Source organism: Lissotriton helveticus, chromosome 6, assembly GCF_964261635.1.
Source record: "Lissotriton helveticus chromosome 6, aLisHel1.1, whole genome shotgun sequence".
NCBI classification, from domain to species: Eukaryota; Metazoa; Chordata; class Amphibia; order Caudata; family Salamandridae; genus Lissotriton; species Lissotriton helveticus.
This window is the reverse complement of record NC_136067.1, coordinates 1,969,334,224-1,969,357,623: the sequence shown is the minus strand read 5'-3', so window position 1 is coordinate 1,969,357,623 and position 23,400 is coordinate 1,969,334,224.

Sequence of the window (23,400 nt, the reverse complement as noted above, 5' to 3'; positions counted from 1 at the left end):
ATTTTAATTGCATTATGAACTATGGGATAGACACCACTAGGCGATGGGCTTTTCGGAGGATGTGGAAGACTCGTACTGCAATTAAGGAATTGAGCCGACTACATGCTATAAAGGATGTGTTGCGGGTATTGCCCCCAAATATAGTTGGCTATACCTACTACTCATCCGCACATAAGTTATGCTTTAGAATAGACATGGCCTGGGTGTCAGATAAAATCCTAGGATCAAGTACTATGGAGATCTGCCCTAGGGTAAATTCTTACCACAATCCCATTCTTCTTTCATTTAAAATGTCAGGGGAGGGAAAGAGACCTACGCCTTTTTTCTTTCCCCAAATATTTACTATCAGATGAACACTTTGTGGCTCAGATCAGGCAACATTTGAAGGAATTCCTTGAAATAAACATCGACTCAGCCTCGTCTACTGTAGAATGGGATAAGTACAAGGCCAGTATTAGGGGATTTTCCCAGCAATTTATCTGGAGACAGAATGATGAGCGTAGGAAGGAAACAGAAACACTTATTACAAATATTCTCACAGTAGAGAACCAACAGGCAGAGGCATTATTGAGGGGTATTTCAAACGTAGTGACCCTTGGATACACTTTAATTGACTTAAAGTTTGCATTGAAAAAGACATTTAGGGAAAAAATATAGTAAAACTAAAAATATATTGGCTATCTCAGTATGAGAGTGGGGAGAAATAGGGAAGATCCTTGCATATAAGGTGGCAGATGATAAGGCTAGGACTCTCATAAAGACGATTAAGGGGCCTAACAACGCGGTCTACGAATGCCCAAACCAGATATTAGAGGAGTTTGCCAATTATTACCAAGATCTGAACACCCCAGAGATTCGACCTGAACTGGATGATATACACAGGTATCTACAGACTAGTACCACTCCGCAGCAAGGCCACAGCTTGAGCTGTCCAGGCGTCTGTTATGACTTCAGAGCAGAGCAGGTACAATCCTCTGACAAGAACCAGTTCCTACCAGTATACGAAGTGCAGGAAACAAGTGAAAAGCAAAACATGGCTTCTCACCTAGAAAGGCTCAGAAGATGGCGACAGCTCAGAAAATGGAGTCGCTCAAGCATAAGCCACTATTTCCGCAAACAAGCAAAATTAGTATGCAAGACGGCATAAGAGTAAGCCAAAACCAATAGCAAGCACTGCTGTTAAGCAAGATAAAGTTGGAAACATAAAAGGACATAATCAAGAACTACTTTGTAGCTTATTCTTACTAGGCAGGCCTACACATCACTATATTAGGTCAAAATATACTGAGATGGTGATGGGCAACGGTCATAATCAGGCCATTCAACCATATAAATGGCACATTCATTACATTCCACCCATGACCATTGTACAACATCATCGAACAAACAAAAACATCAAACAGTACGCAAATCATTACTAGAATAATAGGAAACATAGCTGACAGATCTGGTAAAAGAAATCCCAGGTCGAAACATATTCTAAAGATTAGTTATGCATTGAATGCATCAACATATTGCAACTAAAAGGCAAATAACTTATTGAGCACCACCCAAGATAAAATGAAGTAAACCAAGATCGGGTAACCACCCAAAGAGCCAATCCCACCATCCTCAATATAAGTTTTGTTGAACTTCAGAAGATAATTCATGTAAAGCATTAATGTGAGATTGGATAGATTTAGAGTGGTCAGAAAGATTAAGACACAACAATGATGGACAGAATGTGGATCAATGTCACACATTCACCCCAGTCCAAAGATCTGGGCCCAAATCCATCGTTTTTCCACTCCACACCACCCTGGGTTAGACAATGGCGATATGCAAATCAGCGCTGACCCTGTGCCCCATGGGAACAGTCCAGTCCGAACTACAAAAGCCATGTCCTTCCCAGAACGGAAACAAGCATCCGAGGACCGGCCCGGTTTCGAGGTAACACCTCTCATCAGCCCGGCTAGCTTGATTCCAGTGGTGTGGAGTGCCTGGGACTCACGTCTGAGCATCCCCAGTACACTTAGAGCGGTAATTGCAAACACAACAATGATGGACAGAATGTGGATCAATGTCACACATTCACCCCAGTCCAAAGATCTGGGCCCAAATCCATCGTTTTTCCACTCCACACCACCCTGGGTTAGACAATGGCGATATGCAAATCAGCGCTGACCCTGTGCCCCATGGGAACAGTCCAGTCCGAACTACAAAAGCCATGTCCTTCCCAGAACGGAAACAAGCATCCGAGGACCGGCCCGGTTTCGAGGTAACACCTCTCATCAGCACGGCTAGCTTGATTCCAGTGGTGTGGAGTGCCTGGGACTCACGTCTGAGAAAGATTAAGACAACATAAATCTTCAAAATCAGAACAACCATGATCATGTTTCAGAAAAAAGTTAATCGATAGCAGCTCTATTCTGCAAAATGGCTCGTCATTCACCACGTGCATCAAGCAAGAATTCTGATAAGGCAACTGAAGTGTGGTTAATTGTCTTAACCATAAGACAATCCAGTATACTAATAGCTCTAGAATTGTAAATTTACAGTCCAGGAATCCCTACCAGTGAGGCAGCTAAACTAATGTATTCAGATCTAGAAAGCAAATGCAATTCAGACTCGCAGTGTTCATCTAATTGAGGAGTCTCACATACAGTCCGACTATTAATAGAAGGGTTCAAGGAAAACATCATCAAACTAAGTCTTGTTAAGACACATGGCCTATCTGAAATGTTCGCTGGAATAAAGGACCAAGATAAATTTCCACATGAAATGAGCCATCTGGTTGGCAATAAGACATTTCTATAATGACTAATAGCAAGAGTGGTATAATTGCAAAACATAGAGTTATGAACTGATGAACACATATTAATTCTGCGATCGAAGCACAAAGTCTGTTCATGTCGAGAAAGCGTAGATGCGTAGAAGATCAATGAGGGCAGAACTGTGGGTATTTTGTTTACAGTGAAAAGAGGATTATTCATGAGTGACACACATGTTTCAATTACGCCTTGATATTCCAATTGTTAAAGGATGAGATATTGGGGTTGTGGCTTTGGCATTGACCGCAATGGAATCTCATGGCAGGGCAATAGTTTATCCAAACCAAATTGAGTATGGTACAACGCTGGTGCAAGCACCTGAGCCCATTCTTCTGCAAAGTCCTGAGCGTGCCCCTTTGGCACAGTGTGCGCGAAAGACGGGAGGATTACCTCCTCCCGTCTCGAGCTGCCAAAATGAAAGGTGGGGGTCAGTTCGCCTCTGCTAGCAAAATCCCTTGTATTGTATGTTGTAAGTGTCCTTCAATTAAAAGGATTATATCATATCCTGGCTATAAGAGAGCAAGGAAGCGCTGGTTGGTTCAGATTTGCAGGAACCTGGGCAGCAGGCGCTGTAACGAAGTCTTCAGGATACTGAAAACCGACTCGGGCATTCCAATAGTGTATTCTGTAGCAGGTTTCCTGTTCTCAATGTGGTGCACGAGAAGGGTTTACCTTACTTCTAGTCATTATTAAGGACAGTTTTGCCCTGAAGCTTTATTTATAGAAATTATCTAATGTCAGTTCTTCCCTGAAGTTTTATTTCTAGCAGAACTGCTTTTCATAGCCAAAAACTTTTTAGCAATAATCTTTGTTTTTACTTGTCTCCACTTTTAGGTAATTTATTTATTTATTGCACTGCGCACTTTCAACAAATTTCCTGTTAAGTTTCGCCTACCTGTATCCTCAAAAGCTCATGCATTGCTCAAAATGGAATAACGCTTGTGGCTAGTACCGAGTTTTCATCTTCTTTTTTTTAGGATTGTTAGTGCACAATTTAAGCATCTTAGTTATGCAAATGTTTTCCTGAGTGTGTTCTATTTTTTTCTTTGTCATGTAATTATATATTGTGTGCTGTACTTTTGTAGGTCATTCTGACCGAAATAAAGTCTATTTGAACTGACTATATCATATAGTTTGTCAGGGGGAGCCACTCCAGTGTCAGCAGTTTCTACAGTAATGTACGTGTCAGTTGCTGTCGCCTTCAGATATGGACGCAGTGCTTGCCACACTATTGTAACCTCTGCTACGCTGTCTAGCAGCGTTAATGCCCATGTCATGTTCCGAAGCTGTGTTCTCAATATCTGTGGTATACCTCGCTATTAGTGCAGCAATTTTCTTTTTCTGAAACTGAGGTTATTGATGTGGAAAGTCGTCCTGCTTGCCTTTACCTTCAGGAGGGCGGGGCTGCTCACATCCTTGAGGGGCACCCTGACCTCTGCTGCATTCACCTCCACCAGCTTGAGACCGATGTTTCCTCTGAAGAACGAGAAGAACATTGATCAGGAATCTGAAATCTATCACGAGACCTAATTCTTGTGTGATCACGCAACTCATGTGTGCGTTCTGTAGACACTGGTATCGGTGAGGCAGGACGTAACCCTTGTTTCTGTTGCTGCTGCCCCTGTTGTTCAATTTTGTTTTGGAAACACAGGACGGTCGTCTTTAGCAGACTTAACCGTATGAGTTGCAGTTTTGCTCTTGTTTTATCAAAAGGCGTAACACCCAAACTATTGTGGCCAATGGTCTTATAAGCCTCGCCAATATTCTCCGGTAACTGCCAGGGTTTATCGGCATCGGCGACGAGGCGCAGCTTATATGACACTTGAAAGTAACAGCATCTCCCTTGACGTTAGCCAGGATGAGATCAGGAACAATGTCAAACACGCCAACAAGTCTCATTCCCAACTCGACCTCCGCCTCCTGACTGTGCTAATCCTGAACACGCTTAATCACGGAGGCCAGTACAGTCATTGATGGTGTGCTAAAGCACTTCGCGTAGACTGCTGCAAATACTTTGCCCCAATTCTCACAATCTGTCACCTCAGGGACTAAGTCTTTCTGCAAACTAATCGTGAGAATCCTATGTTTCTCCACAGGAGTCGTTTTAGGAAATACTGCTTCCGCTGGTCAAATTTCTCAGCAAGCCAATAAGGCATATTGTCCTTATTCTTGGGGCACTTGCCCATTACCGAATTAACCATGATGGGACTAATAGAAATTCTGGCCAGTCCAACTAGTTGCGTTGCAACTCCAGGTGCCCCCACCTGTAGGTTGCGTGAGACGTATTGCACTAAAGCCCTATACACCGCTATCAAGGCGGTATGTAGCTGATGTAAGTCATCCACTGGCTAGCAAATAACGTGGATGCGGTGTGAACCCAGCCAAGACTGACCAAGTGGCCCCAGGCATAGACAAGGAACCTAACGAACCGGTGTTACGGTGTGGGGGAGTACGCCATTGAGCCAATTGCGATGCTGCCATGCGGAAAATGGAATTTCCTGCGCCCTATATGGTGTGTAATTCTCAGGAACTGCCGTAGGAGTATAAGAGTGGAACGTGTTATCATCCACATCCACTTCAGGAAACATAACCCAAGAGTAAAAAAGCTCATAGGGGAATGATGCATCGGCACTCACGACAAAGATTACTGACATTAAATCGTCGGGCACCCCAAACTGTGTCAGATAACGCCAGAGTGGTGCACGACTATGCGTTGCTATAATAACTTCAGCCATAAAGACGCTGAGAAGAGAAACAATCTATACAAAATTGTAGAACAAAAAGGGGCAGTAATTCAAAATGAAACCTTTTTAATTTTCAAGCTTGATTGATTGATTGATAACAAAGTTTATTTAGACTATAGTCTATAAACCATACATAGAACCACATTACATTTTACACATTTACAACACTTGTAAAACCATAAAGCATAAAATTGGGGTACTCTACAATTTTAAACTCTCCCACTCTCCTTTGTTGCCTCCATTACATATTCTCTTGTCGCTTTCAGAAATTTCCCCAACGCGATTGTAATGTGCAAAAATGGCATTTCTGTAAGGAGATTAATGGCGTCAGCACGAGAGGTCGCCTCATATTTTAAAAAAATTGGACGTAAGAAGACTTTCCGAATTGCTAAAATCCATGTACAATCATCCAGTATATGTAAAATATCATTTCTTACTCCTAGACCACATTTACAAGTTCCGTCTGGTTGGATCAGGGCCACTCTTATTTTTCTTTCAATCTTCCATGGATTTAGGCCCACCCGAACCTTCAGGATTTCATGTCTTAGCCATCTACTGGGCAGTAAATCCAGGTATGGGAACCGGGCCTCCTTTTCCCATTCATTCTTTACCCAATTCACCGATTTGTTTAGCCTCAGATAGTCCATGTCTTGTGATCTGGAGTATTCACGCCCTTGGTCTCTAAGCATTTTTTTAGTACAGACTATATTCCACAATTTATTTTTTATTTTTTTTATTTTATATTCTTATATAGCGCAAGAATCGACCCCTTACGGGGTATCTCCGCGCTTGGCTCGCAATGTGGCATGGCAGGTGTTACCAGAGGTTGTGGTTTTCAGCTAACATATGAATATTTATTCTTCCAGGAATAAGCAGGTTTTTAACTTTTTCCTGAAGGAGGAATGGTTAGAGATTTGTCTTAGGTCGGGGGGAAGGTTGTTCCAAAGATTAGGCCCTACCAGAGAGAAGGCTCTGCCACCTTGTCTGGTTTTTTTTACCAGAGGGGTTTTTATCAGCAATTGATTGCTCGACCGTAGTGCTCTGTCAGGTTTGTAAAGGGGCAACCTTTGAGTCAGATAATAGGGCGCTTTCCCGAACAGGCATTTGTGGACCATGCAACAGATTTTAAATTTAATGCGTTGCCGTATGGGCAGCCAATGAAGTTCTCGCAGCAGGGGCTTGGAGGGGGTTCTAGGGGGGGCATTCAAAACCAGTCTTGCTGCTGTGTTTTGGACTACCTGGAGGCGATTTATGGCGCTCTCGTTGGCTTGTATCAGGAGTCCATTGCAATAGTCAATTTTACTTATCACCATAGTCTGCACTAGGGTCTTTCTGTAGTTATCTGATAAGTATGGGAAGACTCGCTTTAACAGACCAATTGTGTGGAAACATGCCCCAGCAACTGTACTCACATGTTCCATCAAGGTTAAATTTTGATCTAACTTCACCCCCAGATTTTTTACTGTTAGTTTTGGGGTTGGTACTGGTCCCAGGTCTAAGGGCCACCAGTCGGGGGACCATAGTATGGACGCTTTTCCAAAGAGCATTAGCTCCGTTTTTCCAACGTTGCATTGGAGGCGGTTGACCGCCATCCAGTTGGATATGGCCCTCATGCCTTCCGCGAAATTATCTCTAACATTGGTGTTTAGGGAGTGGAAAGGGTAGAGAAGTTGGGTGTCGTCAGCGTAGGACACCGGGGTGAATCCATATTTTCTCACAATCTCAGCAAGGGGGGCCACGTACACATTAAATAATGTGGGGCTTAGGCATGAGCCCTGTGGCACCCCCTTCGTGAGCATCCTTGAAGAGGAGCGGTATGGTCCCAAGCTGACGGATTGTGAGCGCCCGGACAGAAAGCTCTCCAGCCAAGAAAGGGCCTGTCCTCCTATGCCCACTCCCTGTAAACGGCTCACGAGGATCTTGTGGGACACAGTATCAAAGGCGGCCGACAGGTCTAACAGCACCAGAATCATTGAGCCTCCTCTATCCTGTGACATCTTGATGTTGTCGGTCACGGAGAGGAGAGCTGATTCGGTGCTGTAGTTGGGCCTGAACCCAGATTGAGAATGGTCCAGGCCCCCTGTCTCCTCTATGAAACTGGTCAGGTGGGTATTAACATGCTTCTCGGCCAGTTTACTCAGGAGCGGCAGCAGAGAGATAGGACGAAGGTTGGGGAGCTCTGTCCAAGGGGAGGTGGCATTTTTCCGAATGGGATTCACCACTGCCTCTTTCCATTGCTGCGGAAGTTTACCTTCTTTGTAGGATAGGTTCAAAACTTTTTGAATAGTGGGGCAGAGAGCATTGCTAAGCATGTTCATCTCTCTGGGAGGAAGCAGGTCGAGGGGGGACCCAGTTTTTATTGTATTTAATAGAGATTGTGTGTCATCCTCGGAGATTTCTGGAATATGGGTAAAGGTCTCAGAGTTAGATCGTGGACAAAGAACATCAACCATCTCTGTGTTGTTGGGGTGTTTGGCCAATATTTTATTATAGATGGTATCAATTTTATCCACGAAGAACTGTGAGATCTTATTACACAAATCCTGAGAGAAAGTGTCCGGACTTTCACATGCTGTGGGATTAGTGAAGCATCTCAGGATTTTGTATAATTCTCTGGAAGAGTTATCTGCTTCATCTATTTGGGATTGAAGGCTGGTTTTTCTTGCCTTTTTTATGTTTTTATGATAAGAGGAAACAGCTTGTTGGTAGAGCTCTTTGCTTTTACTGGAGAGGTTCTTCCTCCATCGTTTTTCTAGTTTTCTGCACTTTTGTTTTTCAGTTTTTAATGCTTCCGTATACCATATTTCCCTTTTGTTGTTAGTCGTTGGTAATTTGACCAGTTTTTGAGGGGCTAGAAGGTTAATTGTGTCGAGGAGGGTGGTGTTTAATTTATCAAGGGCCGAATCAGAGTTGTCAGAGCCGGAAAAAGTTGGTGTTTTCCAGGTTTCTACAAATGCTTCTGAAGTAACCTTATGCCAAGGTCTACGATTGATACTCATGGTGGCAGGAGGTTCGGGGGGTTCGGTCAGTTGCGTGAAGGAGAATTCCAGCATGCTGTGGTCGGACCAGTGTACTGATTTGGGGGGATGGCAATAAATTGACGGATCATTAGAAAAAATAAGATCTAGGGTGTGGCCACCTCTATGGGTAGGACCACTGTTCCGTAGATGTAGGCCTAGGAGGGCGAGGTCTGCCAGTAGGAGCTTAGTGCCAGGGTCATCTGGTATGTCTGCGTGGAAATTAAAATCTCCAAGTAGGATGAAATGCTCTCTTGCTTTCATATGAGGAGCAAGTATTTCAGTAAGAGTTAGTGAAAAACTTGTATCGGCGCCAGGAGGACGGTAGACTAAGGCGCCCTTCCAGTGGTTTTTGTTTCCAGTGTTTATTTTGAAGATCATTATTTCCATAGAAGGAAGTAAGGCTTGTTCTAGTACGGTAATGCGGAGGCTGTCTTTGTGTATTATGGCAGTGCCGCCACCATTTTTTATTGGGCGGTCTTGTCTCAGGATTTTGTACCCTGTAGGAATTCCTGTCATAACAGATGGAGTAGTATGGGCTTTTAACCAAGTTTCCGTTAGGAAGCATATTTCTGGTTTGAGGCTGAAAATAGTGTCCCATAATTCAATATGGTGACGCGGAAGAGAGCGAACATTAAGTAAAAAACTTTTCCAGCCTTTCTTTACTGACTTGGAAGTGGGTAAAGACCCTGGTATGATAGTATTAGGAGTGGCTTGGAAACCACACTGACAGCAGGAAATAGGTCCTACGGAGTTGGGCCAGCCACTGCTTACACATCGGTAGTGGTCCTGGGGGCGGAGGGATCGTAAGAATTGGGAAGAGTACCTGATGTGAGAGTCTTCAGATGAGGCCAGGGCACAGGAGAGGTGAAGGGACATGGGGACAGGGTGGGTGGCCCCTGGCCCCGTCCTGTCGCGGACGGGCGCAGACGGGCCACTCTTTGGCTACTCTTCGGCGTAGCTTCGGCTCCACTGCGCGCGATCGCTGCGCGCTCACAGGAAGGCGAGGGCTAAGTAGCCCCGAGAGACCCAGCTGCTAGAGCGCTAACCGCCCAGCAGTTTGGAAACAGGAAGTGGTGTCCTCCCTCTAGCGTTCAGAGGGTAGGCGGATCAGAGAGCGTCTCCTATGACGGCGTTGCAGCAGTCATTAGGGTGTTGTGATGGTGAGTGTGGGCAATGCGAGCAATTTTACAATTTAAAAGTCCGTTTTTAGTCACAGATTTTAAAAAACGCTAATATACAAATATTCACACTCACAACATGAGATGGGAGCGCTAGCTCAGTGCTGTAGCCTGTGGCGAGCAAGCGGTTCACGAGGTACTGCCACTACCTCCTACCGCAGCGCCAGGAAGTCAGGCTCCACCTAAGTAGCCCCGAGAGACCCAGCTGCTAGAGCGCTAACCGCCCAGCAGTTTGGAAACAGGAAGTGGTGTCCTCCCTCTAGCGTTCAGAGGGAAGGCGGATCAGAGAGCGTCTCCTATGACGGCGTTGCAGCAGTCATTAGGGTGTTGTGATGGTGAGTGTGGGCAATGCGAGCAATTTTACAATTTAAAAGTCCGTTTTTAGTCACAGATTTTAAAAAACGCTAATATACAAATATTCACACTCACAACATGAGATGGGAGCGCTAGCTCAGTGCTGTAGCCTGTGGCGAGCAAGCGGTTCACGAGGTACTGCCACTACCTCCTACCGCAGCGCCAGGAAGTCAGGCTCCACCTAAGTAGCCCCGAGAGACCCAGCTGCTAGAGCGCTAACCGCCCAGCAGTTTGGAAACAGGAAGTGGTGTCCTCCCTCTAGCGTTCAGAGGGAAGGCGGATCAGAGAGCGTCTCCTATGACGGCGTTGCAGCAGTCATTAGGGTGTTGTGATGGTGAGTGTGGGCAATGCGAGCAATTTTACAATTTAAAAGTCCGTTTTTAGTCACAGATTTTAAAAAACGCTAATATACAAATATTCACACTCACAACATGAGATGGGAGCGCTAGCTCAGTGCTGTAGCCTGTGGCGAGCAAGCGGTTCACGAGGTACTGCCACTACCTCCTACCTACCAATGGTGGGGAGAGGCTCAATTTCAAGTGAGCGGCTACCGTCTGGAGGGTTTTCTTCACGTCTCGTGCCCAGCGTAAGCCGCTTACTCAAATTTCCTCTCTACACCAAGTTGAAACCTTCTCATCACCACCAATCTCCTGTCGGTTCCAAAATCTTATTAAAGACATTTGAGACTTTACATCCCATGATGTCAATCCCACCTCCATTCTAATAGCTTGAACCATGGAGCTATTTGGTAGGGACAGCAACATTTTCAGAATTCTTCCTTCTTCCCAGTCCCATCCTCTTTTACCACTCAGGTAAAGCACCTCTGCTCCATAAAGCACTTGTGGGGGGATCATAACCTCAAAGGCCTTTAAAAGCGGTCTGTGTGACATATCACCGTAATCTTTGTTAAATTTTTTCAGACCACAGACCGATGAATAAGCCTTTGCCATTTGTGCCTCCAAGTGGGTATTCCACTTTAATGAGCTATTAAACCAAAGGCCTAAGTATTTATATTCACCTACTACGTCTAATTTATCCTGTCCTAAAAAGCAATTAACATTGTTTACCCTCTTTCCAAAACATAAGATCTTTGTTTTCTCCATATTCACGGTTAACAGCTTTTTATCACAGTACTTTTTGAACACAATTAGTTTCCTTTGGAGGCCCATTTCTGTTAGATCCAAGATCACAAGGTCATCAGGGTATAAGAGTCATGACACTTTATTACTATTCATTCGTGGGCTCGCACTTTTTTCAACTTCCAAGGCCGCTGGGAGATCTGCCAAGAAGATTGAAAAAAGCAAGGGTGCCAAAACGCACCCTTGTCTCAAACCGTACTTTACTGGAATTTAATGGGTTAATGAGCCCTTTATGTCTCTAATGACCTGGGCCCAATTGCCCCTATGTAATTATTTTAAGATGTTCAATATACCCTGTGGCATTCCATAGTTTTCTAGTACTTCCCAAAGGCTGTTTCGATCCACTGTGTCAAACGCTGTCCGGAAATCGACGAAACAGCAAAATAATTTGCCGTTTTGTTCCATCGATTTCTTGGCCAATGCCCACAGTGCAAAACAATGATCTATGGTGGAGTGGCCTTCTTTGAAGCCACCTTGTTCGACCGGAATGATAGATCTGTGTTCCACCCAAGCTTTTAGCTTACTAAGGATTATTTTAGAGAATTTTTTTTCTCCTATATCCAATAGGTTGATTATCCTGTAATTCTTTGGCGCATATACCTCCCCTTTCTTATGTAGCGGTCTTATTATGGCTCCCTTCCAGTTTGGGGGCATAGTCCCTTGGTCTAAAATTAAGGCAAACATTTTCGCGTAGAATTCCGCCCACCAAGTCTGGTTTGAATTTATTATCAGGGCTGGTAAATTGTCTGGGCCTACAGCTCTGGTTAGATTCAGTGTCCTTATTGTACTAAGGACATTTGTTTTTGAGCATTCTTGTTTTAGATCCTTTACTAGGCCTCGCCAGTCCCCAGATGCTTCTTTTCTAGTCCCGCTCCCAGGGGCGTATAGTTGTTGTATATACTCTGCCCACGCCCCCTCTTCGACTACGCAAATCATCGGAGCAACCGAAGATCCCTTTGCTGACTGGATTAACTTCCAGAACTGCCATGTGTTTTTAGCTTCGATTGCTTCCAATAATTTGCCCCAACACCTTTCTTTATAGGTCCTTTTAGCATTGCGGATTAGTGCGGTATATTCCCTCTTTATTTTTACTAGGTTTTCTGCCCTTGCTTGCACACATTTTTTCCTTAGGCTACATTCTTCTCGCCTAACTTCTCTTTTCTTTAGTAAGCACTCCTGGTTAAACCAGGTTCCTCGCATTGCTTGTGACCTTCCATTATTCTTATTGGTCCTTACATCATACCTTGATTCTACACTTATGCTTTTCACTACTTGCGTTATTTTCTCAACATACCAAGGTAAATTTTGGCCGCACACGCGACCTAGTTGCGCCTTTTGTTGCAGACTAGTTAACCTCTCGATATATTTTTCAGTTAACCGGGTGGTTATCCGCTTTGGATAGTCCATCTCTTGGGGGATAACTATCTCACATGCTAAATGTTGGGCGATTACAAGCTCTAATTTTAACATTTTATGATCACTACATTCCGCGGGGTCAATCCTAAAATCTTTTATCAACTCAAAATTCCAAGCCAACATAAAAATATAATCTATCGGGCAATTTTGTGTCCCATATTTAAAAGTTTTCCTTGCAGGACAATCCTGAGTTGTCCTCCCATTTAGACAAAATAAACTTTTTGTCGCTAAGAAGTTGCCCAGGTTGGCCGCATCAGTCGGTATTTTAATTTCCAGAAATTCTGCTTTTTTTACTTCACAAGCCTCTAGAATTTCTGTATACCACTGATCAGACAATTTTGGGTTTAATTTGTGATTAAAATCTCCCAGTAACAACATCAAATCATTTCCATACTTATCACACAGTGTATCCATATCATTCTTAAAATATAACAGTTCGTCCCCATATTCCTTCCGTGAACTCCACTGCATATACACATTTAGGATCAGCATATTTTCGTATTTTTTATCAGCAAATGGTGTTTGTATTCTACAAGCCAAGAGCCACTTAGACGTCACGGGTATCTGAAAAACCGTAGTTAGTAAACATGTTGAAATCAAAGTCAGCAAGCCACCGGCCGGATGGCCAGAGGTAGATTTTTCTGCTGGACGGTAAATTTGTTTAAACCCTTCCACTACCGGGTGTTCACCACAGAGCCAGGTCTCTTGAATACAAATGATTTCACACTTTTTTGCAAGTTCTTTCAGAGCTTCCTGTTTTACTTGGGTACACATCCCATTTATATTCCAAGAGACCATATGTGTACTCCGTGGCTGCCCTCTTACCTATTCTACATTGCTTAGGGAATCATTTATAGCTTTGTGAGGGGCCTGACGGGCTTTCAATATTACTCCAATTTTCCAGGACTCTACTAGGTCTGAATTATTTATCACTACATTGAAGTTTTCCCGCCCTTGTTCCGTTTCTCTTCCAGGTAGCTTCACTTGTCTCTTACCTAGCCCTGCATGGTACTTTAAGAAAGATCTCTGTTGAGGCACCATCAGGCCTTGTACTAACTCTTCTTTAGGCACTAGTTTAATCCCCTCTTTTTGGATCTCCTGCTCTGTATTTGTTATTGCCGTTAAGGCCAGAGCAGAATAGAACTGTACCTTAGTAACCTCCTTACCATCACCATTTACCTGGAATCCCACCTGTTTCAAGTCTTCTGTGCCTATACTTTTTAGATTTGGGCAGTGCGCAAATATATTAAGAAGGTGGGACCTATTTAGATATGCATTCTTTTTTGCTTTTTTCCCACCCCTTCCCAATTTTACTTGTTCAAAGTAAAGTGACTTGATCCTTTTATCCATCTCTTCTCCAGACTTAACCTTCCCCTGATGTGGTTCTATGTTAATACTGCGACCCCCCTCCATGCTATGTTCCTAGTATACCTTCTTTTTAGCTGGGACCTTCCGGGCGGGTACACTCACTTGCTCAGGGGTCACCTGTCTTATATTTTTTATCACCTTTTCCTGGTGGGTTTGCTTCTTACAACTGCTTTCCCCTTTTGCTGGCCTCCTGCCCCTATTCTCTGATCCTATTCTAATTAATCTGAAATCTCTCTCCATTTTATGAGACTGAGACTTAGTATCATGTACTACTGTTTATGTTGACTCATTCCTTTCTTCATCATTTTTTGTAGCTCTTTTGCTCATCATTCCTTTCACAGCCCTTCTTACCACTCTTACTCTTTTTGATAGGCCATAGTTCCTAAGTTCACCACTTCTTTTTACCAGCATTGGCCATCTTGACACATAGACTTGTTTTTCCCTCGAATGGGCTATATCAGCTTGACTTGCAGATAGGGGATTAGTAATTCCACCTTCCTCTTCTCCTTCACCTCCCTTGACCCATAACCACCGGATCTACGACGGGTCTTAACATTGAGGGCATTTGATCCCTGATAGCATGTAATTCTCCCTCAATTTTAGACAGGTGCATTTTTGGCTTTTCAGAATATCATGGTTTAACATTGTTACTTCTAACAGTCCTTGCAACGATTTCTGCACCATTAACATCAGTTCCAATATTGAGGCCGCTGGTGTTACTGACGGCTCCAAGTTTATCTCAGAGTGCTGGTTTTCGCCATTTGTGTCGCCATTTTTGTCCAGACCTACAGAGACGTTGCTTCTTGATAATACCAGCTTTTCTGGTCCTTCAGAACTTTCATCTGGGTTTGGGTTTTTTTCATCACTGTGCCTCGAGCCCAGACTAATGTCCTCCTCCAGCGTCTGTCATAACAATCGCGGGGAAGAAGAAAGTTGTGGTGACATTATTGTCCCCTTTTGGCCTAGCAGAAACTGTACCCATCGGTCGGCCAGGTCTATTGAATTTACCAAACAGTCATCAAAGATCAACGACGTGCCCCCTTTCCATGAATCCTCCTCTTCTTCAGTAGCCATGGCTTTAGCCGGTGAAAAAACCATTTTAAAGTGCTTTCCCACGAATTCTTTAATTGTATGGGAAGCTACACTCCCCTTGCTGCCTCCCTGTTGGGCTTCTTTTGGGGGTTTCTCTTTATTCTTTTGAGACCGTTAGGTTTTTTCCTTTACCCCCGGTGAGGTCAAGCTCTCTTGGTCATCTTGTCTAATTTCGCTGTTGGACTTTGCTTTCCTTGTTGTTCCTAAAGTGCTTTTATTTCTCCGTGGGGCCATTTTAGTCCTTAAGCCCTATCCCTCAAGTGCTTCAATTTAAAATGTGAATTTAAAATTTGAATGAACCTATAATTTATTCATATAGTTAGGTTAATCCATCACTTCTGTCAACCGGAAACAGAAGTGAGGGTGTTGTTGATCAATATAAGCACTACTACTAAAGCGTCGTGAATAAAAGACCAAATGTTAGGTGCGCCATGTTGCAGGGATTCTGCTCATGCACAGAACTATAGACAGGAAACCAGGACTTCAGTGGCGGTGTACCAAAAAACTTACCTCAGAACCCCTATCCGACTAGCATCAGTGTCTCATTCATTCTCTGTACTACAACGAAGCTACCAATGATTAAACAACCCAGAACAAGAAAGTTAGGCTACTCTCAGGAATGGTGGGAATCAAGAACACTCTTTCATCTTTATTCTCTTTATTCTCATATCAGTCCGCAATGTGAGTAATCAGAGACACAGAAAAGTTCAAAATGTTTATTTTAACTATGTGTTCTAAGATGCAGTATTTTGGCTAACATAAGCAGACAAATGAATAGAAATTAAACCATCAGCATTGTTATAATTCCATAAAAGACAAAGGGAGAATTCATATTGTAATGATAGTGGAGACAGGTCTATTAACGCCTTGTGTACCGCCCTCCCCTGGCTAGAAGCTAGTTTTATAATAATAGAAGGTCTCTAGGTTTGAATGGGGAACCCTATACCTCCAAGATCAGCTTAGGTGAATCACATCACAGGATCAGCAACGCTCTTGGTACATGGAAAGGTTTTCTCCAAGTGCCAGTATCATGCATGCAATGCAATATTAAAGGCACCTGAGTTTCAGATATTTGCAGCTGTGTGCTTGTTTTGTCTAGAGCGTGGGCCGATCAACCTGAATTCAACAGCATACATTGTTATTTGACCTTGAAGGCTTCTGCATAAAGTGTTCAGACTAAGGTCGCGGTGTAAGTCTAGGGATGCAAAAAACAGACCGTTCTCCTGTAAAGAAAAAGCAAGCAAGCAGTTTTACTTATAATAACAGTTACGTGTCGGGTTGTGTGCAAAAGCTGCAAAGCAGCAAAGTGGCAAGATGGCATTTAACTTCTAAAACGCTTATGCCAACATAGCAATGTGTTCACTCAGAACCCTGTCTTCACTACAACGGAGACACTGCTGAAGAAGAATCCGATCATCTAGAAGGGGAATGCGGAAGGTATTCGAGGAGGCACATCCAAAGAAGGGGAAGAATCAAAGAGAGTAGTGCCAGAGAGGGGTGCGACGCTGGCGTTGCATCCAGAAGAGGTCACCTATCCTGTCTTGAACCTGTCCTAATCCTTTGGGTCCTGACTGACCCAGGTGTCCCTATCCAGCTCCTTGGCCAGTGGTTGGTCCTCACACCATTCTAGGTAAATATAATTTCAGTGTAGTATGTCCTTGTACTGCTCTCTGTTTCCACCCTTTCCAGGTACTGTCATCATGAGATTTTATGGGCCCAGGTGAGTATGATAGTTTGTAAGTAACTCAAGCTGGTAAACCCGCTGCATCAGTTTTTCTAGGTAGCAGAGTTATGGTTAGGTATTAGTTAGTTAGGTAGAAAAATTGTGTATTGAATTATTGATTTCGTATATTAACCAAAACCCGTATGTATTGTTTTATGTTGTGTGGAAATTCCCAGGAGTATTGAATAGCGGGTGGTAAATCTAAGCCATACTGCAGTGACGTTACTTGCCATGAAGAAGAAAGTGTGACAAGTTATGTAGAACTTGAAGAACTGGTTTAGGGATTATTTTCTTTGTATAAACGTGAGAGTGGTTGATAGCAAAAGAGTTTGCTGGTGAAACATTGGTCTTATATCACCTAGAAAGAGTAATACTGAAGGACTAGGAGGTTCTTTGATGCTTGAGTGAAAAGTAAGCGGAAGAGGTTTTATTTGTAGTGTGTAAAGGGTAAGCAGAAAGTTTTACTCGCAGCGTGAGAAATAGACTTTTCTTTGAATTTAGAATATCAGGCACAGTAGCAAATGTTTCTACGTTAGTAATTAATGAAATGTGTATGTATAATTATAAGAAATTAAGTTTTGCATTACCTTGTAAAAAGGGGGGGTCAGTTGCGGGTGCTGCACTGACGTCACTAGGAGCCGCGCTGGGATTGGTCGAGACAGCGAGCATGCAGCTGATGTGAAATTTTAAAGTAGGGGTCAGTAGAGAGGAGCGATACTGACGTCACTGAAAAGCTGCGCAAAGATAGGTTAAGCGAATAAGCAAAACAGAAGTTGATTGGTAAGAAGATTAGAAAACGTTCTGGTATTGGAGAAGCATTAGAGTAAAAGCAAACATTTGATTAGTCATCAAAATAGAAGCCCCGAAAATAATAATAGACCGTTGGATTTGTATGTGGAGACACAATCCGACCATAATAGGGACTCGTCCAGGTAGATGATTTATAGGGTTTGCCCAGGAACAGTGTATTAAAGGAAATTCACATAAAATGTACGGAGAAAAAAAATCTCATTTATGCAGAAAATTCTAAATTATTTTAAAAAGGATAAACCCATTATTACCAGAGAAGGAATTTGTATCCCTCCCACGAAAACGCCTACATCATACATGATGATAGAGAGAGGCTATCATACCAGTGTACATAATTTAGTCACTCGCATGAATGAGTTAAAAACAAGACCTAGATTGACCCAATACGAAGCTTTAGAAGAATGGGAGACTGAAGCATTTGAGCGTGATAGATCACGAAGTAATAGGAACCGGAGTACATTTTATCCCAAATTTCATTGTGAAACTCAAGATAGTCAGGTGAAACAATGGAGACATGCCATGGTGGTGATTATATCCTGTAATATTGACAGAAGAACAGACAGGAAGGAAGTAAATGTACAGAGAAAACTTTTAATGACAGGTAGTTGAGATTCAGAAGATGATTATTTTGAAGATATTTTATAGAAAAATCCTCCACCTTACCAAGAAGAGTTATATAGAACTACCCCAAGTGCACCGATTCCGAAAACACCTTTAGTTATGCAGGTTGTGCACAAGACTACAATGGAAAGGGTACTTCAAGAAAAAGAAAAGGAAGTGATAAATAAAAATAGAAGTGAATTAATTCAGAAAATAACCCAGCTGAACACAAATCCTGAAGAACTAACAATACTAGTGACTATAGATCCCGTTGTTCCCTTATATGGAGATAAGGTACATTGTCCCAAAACACCTGCCATGACTACACCAATCATGCAACCCAGAAAAGAAAATATAATAATTGATGATCAAGCCAGTGAATGTGAATCGGTAATTTCATTATTGGATTTGCCAATAGGAGGGCGCAACATGATTCACCCTGAAAAGTCACAATAGGGGGTCAATTAGGATGACGGGCGGTGGCACCACCGCGGTGGTGGCGGGCGGAAAAACTGCATTTACCGCCCGCGAGCAGCGGAACTCACGTCCGCAAGATTAGGATAGGTAAACACAGGTCTTTTCCCGTCCGCCGCGGAGCGTCGCGCACCGCCATCAAAGTGCACCCGCAACCGCGGCGGCGGGATCCAATCGAGACCCTCCGCCGCGCCCAATGACGTCCGCCCCGCTCGACAAATTAGGATGGCCCAAACAAGCAGACGCACCGCAGCGGAGACACCGCACAGCTGAAGCAGGCGGAAAGTCGACATCGGAGCACGAACGCCGAGACCCGACATGAACCCCATGGACCCAGCCCTCCACAGGCATCCGGTCATGTACCTGCTGCAACACTATCACCAGATGGGCCGCCGCAGACACAGCCACAGGTACAGCACTACACATATGCACCACACAACACACATGCCGACACAGGGCCCAACCACCACACAGGCATCCTGCTGGGGGGCACAACACATCCACTTGGGCACCCACATATCACCCACCTCACAACAAGGCACCCCACAGCATCCGGAACACACAACGTCCGCCAACCAGCAGCAACGTCACGGTCACGGACACATCACCGCCGCGGTCAACACATGCGCACTATGTAGAAGGCAGGGCCACACCAAGGCACACCCCCCCAAACCATACTGCACCCCACCCTAGCTAGTCACAGGCCAGGTGCTCATCCCATGCACCCCCATGCACACCAACAAGCACTGTAACAACAAGCACAATACACACACACTGCAACACACAACACACAACCAGGGACACAGGCACTGCAGGATTGGCTGACAAGGAACACACAACATCAGTGCACTCCCCACAGCCCACACAATTGCATACAAACATCCACACAGGGCAAGACAAAACAAACAGGCATAAAACTCCTGGCTGACACATGTGTGTCTCACACGATACAGGGGCACACATACATACACTACAAACTTACACCCTTCACACTGCACACCTCTGCTACACCCAACACCACACATGTCATGTAAGCCATGCCACCAGGACTAAGGGCCAACACAAGATGACCATACACATACACGCCTGGGCATACAGAAAGGAAAACACACACGTACCTCATACCATCACAGCCAGCTACAAAACCTCTGAACAGCAGCACACCCTGTGCTGCCAGTGTCACCCAACATGACCTGTGGACAGTGTATGCAACAATAGCAAATCACCAACAAGATAACTGCATGGCCTGTAAAATAGCCATCACAGAGTACAACATCAGCAGGGCCAGAATGGACTGAAGACCCTGTCACCCCTGTCTAAAAATCAGATGGCTACAAAGCAAAGAGCCTTGCAATGTTGAACTGAAAAATAGAGCATGGTACACAGTCAAGCAAATGCAAACAAGAAAAGGACTTTAATCAGCAAGGAGACTGAGAAAACACACACCAGAAGTAACTGTATTTATTCACATATTGCACAGATGTAGCAATACAACATTAGTAGACAACAGCAAGCCACAAAATCATGTACAAATGGTGAAGACTATGCACAGGTGAAACACAAACAGGAAAGCCAGAGTCCTTGGCAGGGGAGACAGCAAGTACATGAGAGGCTGCACATGGGAGAGTACAGCACATCAGAGCAACAGGCCCAGAGTCCTTGGCAGGGGAGAGTACAGCACATCAGAGCAACAAGCCCAGAGTCCTTGGCAGGGGAGAGTACAGCACATCAGAGCAACAGGCCCAGAGTCCTTGGCAGGGGAGACAGCAAGTACATGAGAGGCTGCACAGGGGAGAGTACAGCACATCAGAGCAACAGGCCCAGAGTCCTTGGCAGGGGAGAGTACAGCACATCAGAGCAAAATGCCCAGAGTCCTTGGCAGGGGAGAGTACAGCACATCAGAGCAACAGGCCCAGAGTCCTGGCAGGGGAGAGTACAGCACATCAGAGCAACAGGCCCAGAATCCTTGGCAGGGGAGACAGCAAGTACATGAGAGGCTGCACAGGGGAGAGTACAGCACATCAGAGCAACAGGCCCAGAGTCCTTGGCAGGGGAGAGTACAGCACATCAGAGCAACAGGCCCAGAGTCCTTGGCAGGGGAGACAGCAAGTACATGAGAGGCTGCACAGGGGAGAGTACAGCATATCAGAGTAACAGGCCCAGAGTCCTTGGCAGGGGAGAGTACAGCACATCAGAGCAACAGGCCCAGACTCCTTGGCAGGGGAGAGTACAGCACATCAGAGCAACAGGCCCAGAGACACACCCAGGTCGCAAACAATGGCCTTGACTAGCACACCTGTGTGGGGCACAGGCGTATGAGGGTGTTGACAACTCACTCCTGGCTGTCATGCGGACTGGGACCTGGCTGTGTTTTGTGGACAGCATGCCCACTTGACTGGTGTGACAGAGGCCCATGTGATGTGATAATAACAGAGGGCCTGCACAGTGGAGAGCTGTGTGGACCAGGTGGCACCGTGGCACATGGAGGTGGAGTCATGCACACCCCTGACACAGTGTGGGTGGGAGTGGTTGGAGGGGTGCCCTTCCACTTTTTGGGAATATGAAATTTCTTCCCTGTCTTGGGGTTGATAGGAAGTGGTGGTGACACAACAGGCACACACACCAACCGTCCCACATCAGGGGCAGACACTGGCACTCCCTCTGGTGATGTGCTTGATCCTGCTGAACGCTTGGGCTGGCTACGCCTCCGGACCACCTTACCCTCTCTGGAAGGTGTACCCCCTACAGTGACCACCTTCCCACTTCCCCCAGGGGTGGTGTCTACAGTGCCCTCCTGTCCCTTCTTGCCAGGGCTGGTCACAACACTGCCCTCCTTTTGAGGGTGCTAGGTGGCGCTAGTTCGGAATGGCCGCTCTGGCGTAGAGCTCTTGCCCTGCCAGGGACAAACATCATCATAATCCCCATCCTGCCTTCACGTCCTAACCTAAGACTGTCACCACTGCATTCAGGAGATCATACTGCCTACTCGGTGCAAATCCCGGGGGTGTAGCTGCCGCGGTGAGCCCGAAATCTGCGGTTGGAGTTGACGCGGGAGGAGGCTGCTGCGCTGATTGGTCCACTTTGCGGCCAGGGAAACTACGCGAGGCCGGTGCTGCGGGGCCCAGCGGGTCACCTCAAGACACGGACCTGGTGTTCCCGCACGATACTCTGCTCTGGACTCGGCGCCTCTGCGCTATATACGTGCCCCCCCCCTCGACACTGCTGCGGACCCAGCCTGATTACGAGGCGCTGCTGGCCTTCCTCCCCCCTGCCTCCGCCGATAATTCCTGGCTCTGCTGGAGGTACAGGGGGAGTACGGGGACCCGAGACAGCCCCCCTCTGACATCCTGGACACAGCTGTGGAGGAGGCGTGTCGCCTACGAGGTCAGTGGTGCAGCAAAGACCATACTGAGTGAGAGGGCCCGAGGCGCTGCAGTGTGAGGGACCGCGTCCGCCATCTTAGCGGCCCTGACTGGCCTCGGGCCCGGAGCCCCTCTGGTGCCTGCCCGGGACTGTTTTGTGTGCCGTCTCCTGGCTGGACCGTCGCTGGGTGGTTGTGCCGTCCTGTTGGGCCGACTGCACTAGACGTATGAGTGAAGTACTGCCAGACTTGCCACACACATCGGCCGCCATTTTGGAGTGGACTGTGGAGCTGCTGCTGCCTCTCTGCCCCGAGCCCAGGCTCATGGTAGCGGTCGCAAGCCGTGCTTGAGCTTGAGGCCCCGTCCCCCCAATGTGCTGGATACACAAAAGACGTGAGCGCTCCCTGCCTCATCACGTTACATTGATTTTGAACTTATAGTGCGCCATTCGCCATTGTCCGTTGCCATCCCATAGCATACAAGCATACGTATGGCAGACTCACATGGTCATTGAAACTGCTGGCGGCCAAGACAACAGGGAAATAAAGAGTGGCGCGTGTACAGCCCACGCCAATTGGAAACTACAGGCCAACTGATACACCAGGTATCCCCTTCCCCCCTTGGGGAGGTGCCGAGCTACGATCGCTCAGGTGAACTTATTTGGCTGTGCTCTTGCCCGATACCTTCTCGAGCTGGACCTACGCAGACGGCTGGGTAGACGTGCACTGGCCTTCGGATCCCCCACCTCGCCGCGTTTGCGCGCTGCCCGGCCCGCCGCGATGGGGAAGACAGAACCCAGGCAGTCAAAACTGCTGTTCGTTGGACGCAAGACACCGGGTGCCAACTCTAAGTCTCAGGGGGAAGAGGACGCCCCCAAAACACGAGATGACAGTTGGAAAGTCCTCCTAGTCACTATGCAACAAAGTCTAACATCTATAGACTCCAAAATTGACTCCATGAACCACAGGTTGGATAATGTGGTAGCAAAATTGGAATGGCACGAGGAATGCCTTAAAGAAGCTGAACAAAGAGTATCTGATCTAGAAGATGGCGCAACCTCTACTTGACAACAAGTGACACAAATGGACAAACTATTGAAAGTAATATCTGAAAAGAACGAGGAGTTGGAGGCGCGCTCTCGAAGAAACAATGTACGCATGCTAGGTTTGGCGGAATCCACCAACACAGGCCGATTAGAAGACTACATGGAACGCTTGCTGGGTGACCTCTTCGGACGAGAGTCTTTCTCGGCACAATTGGTTATCGAACGAGCACACCGCTTACTGGCGCCGAGGCCTCCTCCAGGAGCG